The sequence below is a fragment of the Nerophis ophidion genome, linkage group LG25, assembly GCF_033978795.1.
Source record: "Nerophis ophidion isolate RoL-2023_Sa linkage group LG25, RoL_Noph_v1.0, whole genome shotgun sequence".
Taxonomy (NCBI): Eukaryota; Metazoa; Chordata; class Actinopteri; order Syngnathiformes; family Syngnathidae; genus Nerophis; species Nerophis ophidion.
This window is the reverse complement of record NC_084635.1, coordinates 24,604,002-24,612,772: the sequence shown is the minus strand read 5'-3', so window position 1 is coordinate 24,612,772 and position 8,771 is coordinate 24,604,002.

Sequence of the window (8,771 nt, the reverse complement as noted above, 5' to 3'; positions counted from 1 at the left end):
TTATCTAAATACTCGATTCATCGAACAAATTAATAGATATATTAATAAATTTCTAAAATAATCAATAGCTGCAGCCCTATATTGTATCATTTAAATTCAAGGATTGTGTTAAAAAAGAACAAGACTCTTGTTGTGTTTTATCATTATCCTGCTTTCTCCTTTGTTGTGATGTCTGCACCTGTGTATTCAGTTAATTTGTCCTCAGCGAGGGGCGGACCTTGAGGCACACCTGCTAGCAATCAGCCCGTTAGTATTTAAGCTTGTCACTGACAGTTTGGCTTTGCCGGTTAATGTCTCCTAAACCTCTCACGTTCATGCGCCTGCTTCACCTCGCCAGACCTGGTATGTAGTCGCTCCGTAGTCCCGAATTCCCTAACCTGTTTTGTGTTTCCTTCCTTGCCTCCCTGAGGTAAAGAGGATTCTTTTGTTGGATATTTGTTTTGCCCTGCTCAGTGCGCCATGGCCGTTTCTACTGCCGACCACTGGGGAACCTATTTTGTCTGTGTTACATGGTGTGCGCTTCTGTCCCCATCACCCTTAGTTATCCGTGTTTTACTAATTAAATGTTTTCCTTTTTTGTAATTCTACCTTGTCTCCCGTTTCTGCATCCTGGAGTCAACCCCTTGACCAAGACTGTAATAGTGCTTTTATTAAAACTAAATAGCCTTGTCTTATTAATCTTATTTACACGAAAGCATGTAATTTCTGTCTCTTCTAGAAAAGCCCTATATTAATTGAATCCATCATTATTATTATAATTATTACATATATTGGTCGAGGCCAAGCGATAGCATTGATGATATGGACCATAATAATTTTGACCTTTTGGATTAGTTAGGAGTATTTCTAACTATTTATGTTATGTAAGTTTTGTGAAATGTAACTGTGGAGGAGCAACTGCAATAAATTCCACTGCGATGCACGCATGTATGTTTGCGTAAAGTAGCACACCTCCACTCGCCAACCTAAAGTTGTAAGCCTATGTATGGTAGGTGAAACCTACCATAGGCCAACTACTGTATATGTCTTTAAACAGAGGCCTTTCTGTCATTAATCTTTGTGGACTACAACAAACAATAACTTTTATGACCCACAAATTTCTCAAAGGAACATTTTCCAATTAGACAGAAAAATATGACAATATTATTTCACGAATAGTAATGATCTGGAGTTCAAAAAGATACGGCCTGACACAAAACGAATGGTATAATATGTCTTTCAACATATGCCATCAGCTAATCTACACAAGGCTGTGTATGAGCAACCTACCGCCCCTCCCTACTCTTACTTCCCTATCTTATGTTCACTATGGGGTTAACCTTAGCCTATAAAAATATGCTACACTTCAAAAAAAAAAAAGACCAAAAAGATTTTAAGAAATATGGCTGCCACAAGACTCATTGGTTGTTGCTATGGACACTATTGTGTCTGTCTCTGCAAGCTAAGTTACACTGACCCAGTCTTGGCTGAGGGAGACGCATTGCAGCATTTCTGCAAAGAGGGAGGGATGGCTTATACCGCATGACCGTACGCATGCACCATCACATAGTAAAGGATCTGCCAAAACAGTGGCAACATCATTGACATGCAGCTGTTTCATCACAATAATTTTTGGCTTTTTCTCCCAGGAATAATTTATAATGATGCATGGTCCTCTTTGACAAAATCATGTTATAATTAGTATATAAACAAGTTTGATTTAGAATCTGAATTGGTCTGACTGGTAAATGGGTGCAGTACTAATCTATACAAAACAATGACAAACCACAGTTCAGTTGGCTGTTTGATGATTTAACAAGCTGTGGTCCAATTTGTAAATGGTTCCCCAACACAGACGGACCAACTCAATTTGCTCAGCTGGCAATCAAATATTGAGTGGGATGATGGCTTATTGTTTTAACCAACATGACTCCGCCCGAATGCAGCTGAGGCTTCAGAACCCCCGTGTCCCCAAAAGGGACAAGCGGTAGGAAATGGATGGACTCAGTATAAGAGTGGCCCGACAGACAACACAAGTTTAACAAGAAGATTTGCCTGCAGCATATAGTTGCCTACATTTCGTCACCTGTGAATTGCATTGGGGTGATATCGCCACCCTCTTGCATGCAGACATAAAGTCGAAGGTCAATGACCACAAATTTCGCATGAGAGAGACTTGAGCACTACATATATGACCTGATCCAAACAACTTTTCCCATTCATGGTTTAAACTAACTGTAATCAACAAATAAAGTCAACACACGGTCGCACATAACACACCTCATGCTCATTGAACTTTGTGGACATTGTAACAAGTGCATATATAAATTACACATACTGTATATATATCTATTACAGTGCATGATGGGAGATATATGCAAAACACTTCCTCCACACCTATCCATGTTTGGCGCATTTTAGCTGCTTGAAATTTCTGATTGATTACAAAAGGTCGACTTGTCCAGGGTGTACCTCGCCAACCGCCCGAATGCAGCTGAAATAGGCTCCAGCGACCCCCCGCAACCCCAAAAGGGACAAGCGGTAGAAAATAGATGGATGGAAGGTCGTCAGAGAAGTAAACAAGGTAGAAGTCAAACTATCACATACTCTTAATATTCAATGTTCTATCGTTTATACCTCATTTCAAATAAATCAAATCAATTTTTATTTATAAAGTGTGTTTCAAAGGGCTTTACAGACTTAAAAGCAACACCCTGATGATCCAGATTTCCCATTATCGCACACACAAACACACGAACGCAAGCATGCACGCACACAAATCCCAAACACAAACACATATGCACATACGTACAGTATATGAACGGATGGCTGAGTACAGAGGAGACATGTGAGTAAACACTATCACAGGAGCCATCTGCACCAGGACATCATCAGATCATAGCCACCGGGGCCCCACAGCACGACCGATAACCCCTGATGCAGATGGCTACCTGGAATGCTGGAAAGTTATAATAATAAAACAGAAAAAAGATAGAATACAAGTAAGATATATGAAGATAAATCATATATATATAATAAATGAATATAAGTGAATACAATATTGTATAGCTAATAAGATTGAAAGTGAAGTACAAAGGACTTCAATAAAATTGATTAATATTAGGTAAAAGCCAAATCAAAAAGGTGGGTCTTAAGCCTGCTCTTAAAAACATAGCCATTTTCCACAGCCCTGAGGTCCTCCGGTAAGCTGTTGCATAGACGGGGGCCGTAATAGTGGCAAGATGCCATTCCGTGGCTTTGTGCCGTAGAACCTCAGGCCCCACAAAGGTTAATAGGGTAAAAGCAAATCTGAATGATAACAAGGCCAAATACCGTAAAAACATTTATAAACCATAAAAATTATCTTAAAATTCATCCTCAAACAAACAGGGAGTCAATGCAGAGATTGGTCTTCATCAGGACACGTGCCACTGAACTTTGGAGTACTTGTAAAGGTGCAATAACCTTTTTAGGAAGACCAAAAAGCAGGCCATTACAATAATCTATATGTCTTGTAATACTGTAAAAGCATGCATTAGCGTCTTCGTGTTGCGCTGAGAGAGAATTGTTGTCGTGATTTGGGGAGTCAGGGGGGTTAAATTTGTAGTAGTATAAGTTATGTGCTGGTGTTCAGTCTGTTATAGCTTGTCAATGCAAACTGAAATGTTATCTTAGTACAAAAGATTGTTGTTGTGTCACAATCATCGGTCTGCTGTGTGTATTTGTGTCAATGCGTGTGTTGAGTACACGCTCATGCATCCATATAAAAGCGTATTGGCGATTACCCCTAGAAAATATTGCTTTACTGCAGTTTGTACTATATTTTCACATGTTTGGCAAACATGTTGTGACGTCTCGGTGGCATTGTGGTGACAAGTTGTTCTCTCGTGGGTGCAGCGAAGATGGAACTCAGCGTGACGGTAGGGATAAGAATTTATTTACACACTAAAGAACACTATAAAACAGACTAGGAAACAGAACACTTTGCACGAAGGCACTAACAAAAAAAACAGAACTAGCGTGGAAGCTAGAAAGAACAGAAAGCGGTAGCGTGAGAACTAGGGAAAAGAACAAACAAAATAGCGTGGAAGCTAATCGAGCGCTAGTAGTTACCACAATGCCAGAACGCGACGTAATCTGTTGCGTGGGAGCAAACAAGAGTCCAAGAATGAATGTCCAACAAAGGCGGTTTTAAATAAGGAGATAAATCAGGATGCAGGTGTGCGTGATTAAACGGAAGGCAGGTGACACAAGTGCGTTGCTAGGACAACAGACACAAACCAGGAAGTTCCACAAAGAACTGGGGAAGACAAATACGAGACAGAATGTGATAACAAACAGTACCAAAACCAGAATATGCCATGATCCAATATGTGGATCATGACATAAGCCCCCGCCTCTAAGGACAGATATCAGATGTCCCAAAAGTTTAACATGAACCCCCCCACACAAAAAAGTCAAAACATGAAGGGAGGGCAAAGGGAGGACGCGGTGGAGGGTCGCCAGGTCGCGTCCCCCCGAATCCACCGAGGACAAGCCAGGTAGCGGCGGCGGATGGAACGAACGCCGCAGCCGAAAAAGTCCCGGGGGGCGACCTCGCAGAGGCCACACCCGTGGCCGACCTGCAGGAGGAGGTGCCCGGCGGGGAGGACGACCCAGGCACGGCGACGTCCGCGGCCGACGTGGGGGAGGAAGTGCCCGACGAGGAGGGCGACTTCGTAGAGGCCACACGCGTGGCCGACGTGGAGGAGGAAGCGCCCGGCGAGGAGGACGACCAGGACAAGGCCACTCCCGTGGCCGACATGGAGGAGGGCGCCTCAGCGCCGTCATCATGGCGAGCCTGGAAGCTGCAGATGAGGGTGCGGGGACTGCAGCCCAAGCAGGCCCGAGTGCAGCAGGCGAAGACGGTGTGGTTGCTGCAGCCGAAGCAGGTGGCGTCGTCGTCGTCGTGGAGACAGGCAGCGTCATCGTGGAGACAGGCGGCGTCATCGTGGAGACAGGCACTGGTATCAGCCGCGGTGCTGGCAGTGGTATCAGCCGCAGTGCAGGCACTAGTATCAGCCGCGGTGCTAACACTGGTATCAGCCGCGGTGCTGGCACTGGTATCAGCCGCAGTGCAGGCACTGGTATCAGCCGCGGTGCTGGCACTGGTATCAGCCGCGGTGCAGGTACTGGTGCTGACGCCAGCCGAGGAGTAATTACTGGAGTGGAATCCAGCACTGAGTCCGGTGCTGGAGTGGGATCCAGCACAGTGTCTGGTGCTGGAATGGGATTCAGCACAGAGTCCGGTGCCTGAGTGGAATCCAGCAAAAAGTCAGGTGCTAGAGTGGGATCCAGACCTGGACTAGGACTACGACACAGACTGGGACTAAGACTATGACTAGGACTGGGACTATGATTAAGACTAAGACTATAACTGGGACTATGACTATGTCAAGGACAAGGACTCAAACTATGGCTAGAACTGTGACTTGGGCTAGGACTGGGGCTAGGACTGGTGCTAGGACTAGGGCTAGGACTAACTACAGCTAGCCATGGAGCCGGTGGAGGCGGCCGAGGAGGAGCTAACCGGAATACCGGTGGAAGGGGACGTACAGGAGGTTGCGGTCTGGCGAACAAAAGACCGGTGGAGGAGGTCTTTGTGGAGGCAGAGGCTTGGCTGAACGCCGCTGTGCTACCTCCGTAGCACAGCTACCAGCATGAGCCCACCCTTCCAAAAGCGGATGCCAGACGCTCTCTCTACGGTCTAAAACTACCTCTAGGGGTGGGTGGGGGGAGGAACAGAAAGAGGTAGACAGGGACGGAGGAACAGTCACTGGAGAAGGGGGCCAAGTCACAGGGGGTGGGGTTCCAGAAAATGGCTTCATTTAAATCCCCTGTGGACGACTTAAGGAAGTGCATGATTTAAAATAAATTCCTCATCTCCACTCTCCTCAGGAGATGTCGGAGGAGTGACGTCACGGCTGTAGTACTAGTTACTGACAGGCACGCCGGAGGAGTGAAAGGAGGGACAAAAAAAATTATTAGCATATGTGTAGGATGAGTCCTGGACGGGTTGGAACTGGCTGTGTCCATGAGGTAGTGTTGGCGGGGTTAGCGAGTCTCTGTTGCTAGGCGAAGCCTTTCCACTTGGCATCCGCCTTTGCTGACGCGTGCGAGCCGGGACCACATCGAGTCGAGAGGCGTCGGGAGAAGCCTGGAGACGTCCGGGCTCCCAGATCTACTCTGGCGTGTGGCGAAAAGTCCCCGCCTCCATTGCTTGGGCTAACTGCCCCGTAAACTCATCAAATGCCTCTATTTCGGCTGCGAGAGAACATTCACTTGCTTGGACTCTTCTGTTACGTCTCGGTGGCATTGTGGTGACGAGTTGTTCTCTCGTGTGTGCAGCGAAGATGGAACTCAGCGTGAGGGTAGGGATAAGAATTTATTCATACACTAAAGAACACTATAAAATAGACTAGGAATCAAAACACTTTGCACGAAGGCACTGACAAACAAAACAACAGAACTAGTGTGGAAGCTAGAAAGAACAGAAAGCGCTAGCGTGAGAACTAGGGAAAAGAACAAACAAAATAGCGGGGAAGCTAATCGAGCGCTAATAGTTACCACAATGCTGGAATGCGACGTCATCTGTTGCGTGGGAGCAAACAAGAGTCCAAGAATGAATGTCCAACAAAGGCGGTCTTAAATAAGAAGATAAATCAGGAGGCAGGTGTGCGTGATTAAACGGAAGGCAGGTGACACAAGTGCATTGCTAGGACAACAGACACAAACCAGGAAGTGCCACAAAGAACTGAGGAAGACAAATACAAGACAGAATAAGATAACAAACAGAACCAAAACCAGAATATGCCATGATCCAAGACGTGGATCATGACACATGTAATTTTCTTCTATTTGGTATGAAATTATTTTGCAGACTTTAACGTGATAAGAGATCACTCTGAAACAGCAGACAGTTGTAATAAATAATAATAAAAAACAACTGAAGTTAGTGTAGTGATATTATATATGTATGTATATATATATATATATATATACATATATATATATATATATATATATATATATATATGAATGTATCATGTATGTATATATTATAATAAATATGTGTATATATGTACACATGAATATACAATAAAGGCCAAAAATTTGAACACATCTCATTGAATGCGTTTTCTTTATTTTCAGGTCGATTGTAGATTGTCACTGAAGGCATCATAACTATTAATGAACACATGTGGAGTTCTGTACTTAAAAAAAGGTGAGAGAACTGAAAACATGTTTTATATTCTACAAACCCCGTTTCCGCATGAGTTGGGAAATTGTCTTAGATGTAAATATAAACAGAATACAACGATTTGCAAATCATTTTCAACCCATATTCAATTGAATATGCTACAAAGACAACATATTTGAAGTTAAAACTGATAAACATTTTTTTTTTGCAAATAATCATTAACTTTAGAATTTGATGCCAGGAACACGTGACAAAGAAGTTGGGAAAGGTGGCAATAAATATGGATAAAGTTGATGAATGCTCATCAAACACTTATTTGGAACATCCCACAGGTGTGCAGGCTAATTGAGAACAGGTGGGTGCCATGATTGGGTATAAAAGCAGCTTCCATGAAATGCTAAGTAATTCACAAACAAGGATGAGGCGAGGGTCACCACTTTGTAAGAAAATTGGTAAAAGTTTTAGAACAACATTTCTCAACAAGCTATTGCAAGGAATTTAGGGATTTTACCATCTACAGTCAGTAAAATCATCAAAAGGTTCAGAGAATCTGGAGAAATCACTGCACATAAGCGATGATATTACGGACCTTTGATCCCTCAGGCGGTACTGCATCAAAAACCGACACCAGTGTGCAAAGGATATCACCACATGGGCTCAGGAACACCTCATAAAACCACTGTCAGTAACTACAGTTGGTCGCTACATCTGTAAGTGCAAGTTAAAACTACAATGCAAAGCGAAAGTCATTTATCAACAACAGCAAGGAACGCCGCCGGCTTCGCTGGGCCCAAGCTAATCTAAGATGGACGGATGCAAAGTGGTAAAGTGTTCTGTGGTCTGACGAGTCCAGATTTCAAATTATATTTGGAAACTGTGGACGTGGTGTCCTCCGGAACAAAGAGGAAAATAACCATCCAGATTGTTATAGGTGCAAAGTTCAAAAGCCAGCATCTGTGATGGTATGAGGGTGTATTAGTGCCCAAGGCATGGGTAACTTACACATCTGTGAAGGCACCATTAATGCTGATAGGTACATACAACTTTTGGAGCAACATATGTTGTCATCCAAGCAACGTAATCATGGACGTCCCTGCTTATTTCAGCAAAACAATGCCAAGCCACGTGTTACAACAGCGTGGCTTTGTAGTAAAAGAGTGCGGGTACTTTCCTGGCCTTCCTGCAGTCCAGACATGTGGTGCATTATGAAGCATAAAATACGACAGCGGAAACTGTTGAACGACTAAAGCTCCACATAAAACAAGAATGGGAAAGAATTCCACTTTCAAAGCTTCAACAATTAGTTTCCTCAGTTCCTAAATGTTTATTGAGTGTTGTTAAAAGAAAATGTGATGTAACACAGTGGTGAACATGCCCTTTCCCAACTACTTTGGCACGTGTTGCAGCCATGAAATTCTAAGTTAATTATTATTTGCAAAAAAAAATAAAGTTTATGAGTTTGAACATCAAATATCTTGTCTTTGTAGTGCATTCAATTAAATATGGGTTGAAAAGGATTTGCAAATCATTGTATTCCGTTAATATTTAGATC